The sequence below is a fragment of the Nyctereutes procyonoides genome, unplaced genomic scaffold, assembly GCF_905146905.1.
Source record: "Nyctereutes procyonoides isolate TBG_1078 unplaced genomic scaffold, NYPRO_anot_genome, whole genome shotgun sequence".
NCBI lineage: Eukaryota > Metazoa > Chordata > Mammalia > Carnivora > Canidae > Nyctereutes > Nyctereutes procyonoides.
In genome coordinates this window covers 38634070-38641282 of record NW_026575126.1, presented here as the reverse complement: position 1 = coordinate 38641282, position 7213 = coordinate 38634070, and positions in this window count along the sequence as shown.

Here is a 7213-nt window from a genome sequence, read left to right as displayed (position 1 = left end):
GTGCGTTCCGTGCTGCTAAAACCCTACTGCCGCCGGCGCCAGTGTCTGCACGGCCCTATAGTTGCAGGACACGGTCCCTGAGGCAGCCCTGGCCTCAGACGCCGCCGCCACTCGCTGGACGGTCCAGAGGGCGAGGTCGGGGCCTGGAGCGCCGAGCTGCGCCCTCCCTGGAACACAGCATGTCACCCTCCTGACATGGACACGGGCAAGCCTACGTCAGCCCTGGGATCCCTGGCCACGCAAGTGACCGTCCCCCTTGGGTCACAGCATCCACATTGATCCCAGTGTGGGGGGCTTCCGTGAGCGACAGCATCCTCCACGCCATGGGAGCACCCAGGGATGGACCGCCCCCCGCACGGCACCAGGGGTCCGGACTCTCCCTGGAGGCTGTGCTCTGGATCGGCCGCCCCCATCCTCTGTACGTTGACGCTGTCGCAAACAGGGTCACCGCAGGCAGCTTTGTTCCCTGGAATCTGCTCAGCCTGGGCGAGCTCTGTGTCCTTCATGAACCTTCTGTGGTCCTGATGCTGGGACTTCTGCCCTTGGGGCTCCTGTGGTGCAGGGAGGCAGGCGGGGCAGTGGCCCGTGTCCCCAGCCTCCTCGACTGCACCTTGCAAGTGCTGTGGCCAAGGCTGAGCTGCTCTGCCGTCCTGCCCTCATGGGGCTTCTGTCCTGGCGGAGGGCACGGCAGGGCAGCAGCAGGGCCGTGGCGGGGCAGGCCCGGCCGTGGAGGGCACGTGAGCAGCAGCTGACGGCTCAAAGGAGTGAATCTTGCAGATCTCTGGGAGAGAAAAGCAAGTGCCAAGGCCCTGGGGCAGGGGTGAGGCTGAGATGGGGGGGTGGGCAGCAGCGGACAGGTTGCAGGAGGACCTTAGCACCCACCTGAAGACAGGTGTGGGGGTTGGGGGGCAGCCGTTACCAGCAGGTCTCTGCGTGCCCACGGGGCGGCCAAAGATGAAAGGGCTCCCAGCGTGAGCTGAATGCGGGGTTCCCCGGAGACACACAAGGCCCGTGGGCGGGGTCTGGGCAGGTGGAGGCCAGGCTGCCTGTGAAGCACCCCAGGGTGGGGGTGGCAGGCAGACGAAGGTCAGGGTCGGTCCCGGCTGGAAATGCACCCGGGGGTCACCGGGCGCTGGGGGAGCTCGTGGGGCAGCAAGGTCAGGATGTCGGCGCTCCAGGGAGGTGCCAGGAGGAGGGGACAGGCATGCGGGACACAGGTGAGGCCAGAGGTCACTGCAGATGGGCCTAGGTGTCCTCATGTGGCCTCCGGTCTGGCGGATCCCGCGCAGGTGCACCCTGGGGTGAGTGACGACCGGCAACCGAGTGTTTCTTCGGAAGGTCGAAGAAGGAAACGGAAACCCCTATGCGGCTGCTGCTTGTTCTTCAGCCACTTGGGCAGGCAGTTTTCTTTCCAGCCTTTTCTTCTTCCTTTTTTCCCTTTAAAGATTTGAGAGAGAACATGAGTGGGGTGGGGGGTGGGGTGCAGTGGGGTGGGGGGTGGTGCTCAGCAGGGAGCCCGACATGGGGCCCGATCCCAGGACCCCGGGATCACGCCCTGAGCCGAGGTCAGATGCTGCACCCACTGAGCCACCCAGGCACCCCTTCCTCTTTTCAAAGACCTTCAGGCATCTCCACCCCTCCACGGGGCTCGAGCCCACAATCCCAGGAAGCGTCACACACTCCACTGAGCCAGCCAGTGCCCCTTTCTTCAGAAGGGTCCGGGGTGCCCCCCGCACGCTGACCTCTTGCTGTGGCGCCTGCTTCTCAGCTCCTGGTGGGGAGGGTGTCGTCTTTCTGAGCAAGAAGGTGGAGCCGAGGCACACGCAGGCGGCCGCAGAGCCCTGCAGGGGGGCAAGGGGACTTCTGTGCTCGGCCTCCATCGCGTCTTCCTGCCACGGACGCCCCCTGCCCCCCAGGGCTGAGCACACGGCCTGGGTGCTGGCGGCTCGTCTCCTGACTGCTGCCCCAGGCCCTGCTGCCCCCGGAGCTGGACCTGCACCAAGGCCCTAAGGCTCTGGGACCTGTGCTCCTGGGTGGGGTCCGCTCTTGGACGCGCCCTGCGTCACTCGCCAGTCCCGGTGTGGCACGTTCCTCGCCAGCTGTGATATCACTCGGATTTCAGTGGCGACCGCACTTTACCAATCAGAACCTTCAAAATTGTTTACTATGAGGTGAGGTTCATGACTGTGCACCGTTCAGGGCATTGAGCACATTGTGAGGTTGTGCCACACGCATCTCCCCCCAGGAACTCCAAACTTTTCATCACTAATCTGTCAGGAAAACCATAAAAGGTCTCTCCTGGCCCACCTACTTCTACGGATGCGGGTTCCGAGTGGGGGCAGAGCCCCTGGACGCTCCCAGGGCTCTGTGTGAAGCATGAGCCCGTAGCAGAGCAGAGGTAGGGGACCGGCGCATCTGGGGTCCCACTGTGACCAGTGTGTGGTGGGGGGGGGAGGACCCCGTCTCTTTTCTCTTCCTTCCCCAACTCCCGGAGAGGCCTTTAGCTGGAACCTGACTTGTCAACAGGCTTCTGTTGAAGCAATGAGTGACCCTGCCTGCGGGAACGGGCAGGGGTGGCTGGCAGGCACTGGGGCAGAGCAGCACTGCTCTACGCTCTCCCCTAAGTAACAGCGTAATCCACAAGCTGAAAAGAAAATACGTGATATAGCAAGGAAAGTTTTTTTAATTAAAAAGATTTGAGAAGGGCAGCCCGGGTGGCTCAGCAGTTTAGTGCCGCCTTCAGCCCGGGGCCTGATCCTGGAGACCTGGGATCAGGTCCCACGTCGGGCTCCCTGCGTGGAGCCTGCTTCTCTCTCTGCCTGTGTTTCTACCTGTGTCTCTGCCTCTCTCTCTCCCTCTATGATCTCTCAGGGATAACTAAATAAAACATTTAAAAAAAAAGATTTGAGAAAAATGGGGGCAGGGGGTGTGTGACAGAGGGAGAGAGCCTTAATTAAGCACTGTCCCTGGAGTGTGAAGCCAGATGCGGGGCTTGATCCCACGACCCTGAGATCATGACCTGAGCCAAAACCAAGTCAGAGGCTTAACCGACTGAGCCACCCAGATGCCCTAGTAATCGGAGGTTTTAATTCTCCCTAAGAGCTAGATGGCCTAGACGGTGCGTCACCAAGGACACAGGGCACACTCCCCACAACCCACCCGTGTGGCCTTTTCCAGCACAGCCTAGTGGAGGCCAGGCAACAAGTCATTATGAATTTTAAAGACCAAAACCCGAAGTACATTCACAAACTCCAGCACTGGGGAGGAACAGATCTCTAAACAGACCACGAGCCAAAGGGTTCCACTGGAAACCACAGCAACGCCACTGGGACCCGCCAAAGCCAGGGCCTCACGCACCTGCACAGCAGAGGAGAGCCTCCTCCCTTAAGAAACGAGAGTCAGGGAAAATTAACAAGGCAGGAAACAACAAATGTTGGAGAGGATGCGGAGAAAAGGGAGCCCTCTTACACTGTTGGTGGGAATGTGAACTGGTGCAGCCACTCTGGAAAACTGTGTGGAGGTTCCTCAAAGAATTAAAAATAGACCTGCCCTACGACCAGCAATTGCACTGTTAGGGATTTACCCCGAAGATTCAGATGCAATGAAACGCCGGGGCACCTGCACCCCGATGTTTCTAGCAGCCATGTCCACAATAGCCAAACTGTGGAAGGAGCCTCGGTGTCCATCGAAAGACGAATGGATAAAGAAGATGTGGTTTATGTATACAATGGAATATTCCTCAGCCATTAGAAATGACAAATACTCACCATTTGCTTCAACGTGGATGGAACTGGAGGGTATTATGCTGAGTGAAGTAAGTCAATTGGAGAAGGACAAACAGTGTATGTTCTCATTCATTTGGGGAATATAAATAATAGTGAAAGGGAATGAAGGGAAAGGAGAAGAAATATCAGATATCAGTGGGAAATATCAGAAAGGGAGACGGAACATAAAGACTCCTAACTCTGGGAAACGAGCTAGGGGTGGTGGAGGGGAGGAGGGTGGGGGTGACTGGGTGATGGGCAATGAGGGGGGCACTTGACGGGATGAGCACTGGGTGTTATTCTGTATGTTGGCAAATTGAACACCAATAAAAAATAAATTATTAAAAAAAAAAAAAAAAACAAGAGCCAAGGGCACACAAAACGCAAAGGAGGTAGAAGAAAACAGATCATCAAGATAGAAAACAGAAAATCCAAAAGTTAGTTCCATGAAAAAGCTCACGAGGGTGACAAACCCTCAGTTACAGCCGCCAACAGAGAAGCACAGTGGCTGAAGGCCTGCAGGGAAGCGGGTGCAGGATGCCACCACCGCCCGCGGAAACGACCGTCGGGGCCCCTCCGGGACTGCAAGGAAAACCAGGCGGCTGCTGCCCAGGAGGGCGTGGAGACTCACCCAGACTCGGAGGGACAACCTGAATATTCGACCTGTAACAAGAAATTGAATCGATGCGAAGTCTGAAGTCTTCATGCGGACCGAGGGCTGTCAGTGACGCCACTCACGCGCTTCCAGAAAATGCCAGGCACGTCCCCGCTCCTCCTGCCAGGTGAGCGTCGTCCCGACCCTAAAGCCTCAGACGCCTCGGGAGAAGACAAGGCATCAGTCTCGGGAGCCTGGATGTAAAACTCGTAACAAAAGGCCGCAACGCTACGCACCAGGAGCAGGTGTTCGTCACAGGAGTGCCCGTCGGCTGCACGTCCAGAAACGAACACGCGGCCCGGCCCGTCCTCGAGGAGGGAAGGACAACACCTCAGGATCGGCTCAAGGTGCCGTGTGAAGGTGCAAGTGCCCCAGCGGCAGGTGTGCTCGGGGTCAGTGCCCGCGGCCGTGCTTCCTCCTGTGGGCCCGGGGCGGCCCACAGCGTCCTCCTGTCACCTTGCGCCTGCCCCGAGGCCCTTCCGCTGCTAAGTACCCTCGTGATGACAGTGGGTCCACAGTCTCGGCCAGTGGGTGAGCAGGCACCGGGCGGGGTGAGGATGGCTGTCCCTTCGACAGCATTACTGTCACACGTCAGAGTCCACGGGGACCGGCCTGATCTCAGCTCTAAGACCCCCGTCACCGCTGGGCCCGTGCGCAGGGAGGCACGGAGCAGCAGAGGGCAGGATGCAGGCCTCGGAGGGGGGCGGAGGCATCCTCAGGGCAGAGCCCGGGGCGCTGATCCTGGGATTCAAGGTCAGCGAGGAAAACCCACTGCATTTCCAGGGCTGTTAACAAGCCAGAAGCGAAATCAAGAAGATTGCAATCACGGTAGCACTAAGCTAATAAAACTCAAATTGTTTTGTTGAAAATAGTGCAGGAATTTTTTTTCTAGATTTTTTTTTTTAATTTGGGAGAAAGCGAGCGCGTGCAGCACATGAGCAAGGGGGAGGGCCAGAGGGCGAGGGAGGAGCAGGCTCCCCGGGGAGCAGGGGGCCAGACGGGCTCGTTCCCCGGACCCTGGGATGATGACCTGAGCAGATGCTTCACCGACGGAGCCCCCTGGGCGCCCCTGGTGCAAGATTTACACAGATGACAGAAGTAAATGGGAAGGTGCTCCCCATCCCCGGGAGGAGACTGGGGGGAGGGGGGTCCAGCGCGAGGCTCACCCAAGCCACGAGCCTGAGGAAAAAACACCAACGAACTGCACTTCATCCAAATACACAGCTGCACTGTAAGAGACAACGTGTCTTTTCTTTTTGTTGAAGGAAGCTCTACCCCGAGCGCGGGGCCGGGCAGGGCCTGGACTCGGGACCCCGAGGTCGAGACCAGAGCTGAGGTCAGGCGTTGGTCCCTTACCCAGGGCCCCCCCAAAAGGCGGTATTTTGAAAACCTGGATAAGCCACAGCCCGGGAGAAATTGCTGCAAATATCCTATCTGATAACCCATCATCCCTAAAGCCTTGGAAAACAACTTAGAAGCAAGACTTAGGCCCCCTCCTCCAGAAGGCGGGGCAAAGGAGCCGAACAGTTGCGGCCAGAGCGACACGGCACGGGGACAGCAGGCGCGTGACCGACCATGGCGTGTGCAGGCGAGGACGTGAAACCGCCGCACTGCTCGTACTTTCCAAAACGTTATCTAAGTAGTTTTGTAAGAAGCTGCACGTAGCAGCAGCCAGCTCGCGAGCGCGAGACTGTCGGGCGCAGATGTGACTTACACGTAAAACCTACGAACCGTGAGCCCGCAGTCCCGCTCACACCAAGCTACCCAAGGCATGACACACGTGCACCCGAGAGTGGAAGGTCAATGCTCGTGGCCATGTCCGTGGGGCCCCCGAGTGGCAGCAACCTGGATGCCTGTCACCTGGGCTGCCTCCCCACCCACCCCGCTGGAGCCAGCCTGGACCGTGTACCTCGTGCCTGCGGCCGTCTCAGGGGACACCTGCGGGTGAGGGCACCCACGTGGCTGCGCCACATGCGAAGCGGAGCAAAGGACCCGGCGGCAAGGAGGGCCCCTAACTGCTGCCATCTAGCAACGAGACCCTAACAACCGTGCAGGAGGCAGGCGACGGCAGGAGAGCCAGGCAAGACGACGTCGGCCGGGGACACGGGCTCGGGTGTGTCTTCCACGCAAACCACAGCACAACCCCGACCCCCACCCCACCCTGGCTTTGGTTCAGACGCTGGTGGGCTGCTTGGCCCAGAAGGGAGGGACCCCCTCCCCACCCTGGGGCTGGGGGACAGGCCGCCGGCCGCAGTGAGGGGACCCCAGGGCATTTGGACAGCGTGTGCTCGGTCTCCGTGCCAGAGCGGTGGGCGGCCATGGACAGCAGCCGGAGCCGGGCCCTGCCACCTTCACGGCCCGAGGCCTCCGCTCAGCGCCATGTGGGGCGTTGGGGACCATGAAGATGGGCGGAGCCCGAGGTGACGGGACAGTGGACAGGCTCCGGCCGGTGCAGGGCCCCTGCCAGCATCCTCCCGACACTTGCTCCAGGCTGTGACCCTTCAGAACCACGACTCACGGTGACCCAGGTGACCCAGGTGACCCAGGACGAGAAGTCGGCGACAGCCCAAGGGGCCGCACTCTTGCTGGTGTTTGACAAACACTGAATGAGCGCCACAGCCACGGGCCGCTCCCCCTTGGGGTCGGGAACACCGGGCGGGGGTGCGGCCCCAGGGGGTTGTGACCCGCTGAGCACGCGGGAAGGCTCGGCCTCACCTGCTGGGGTGCACCCCGGGTCCCAGCACGTCCACCGACGCCCACAGGCTCCGGGCACGGTGTCCCCGGCCGCAGGCAG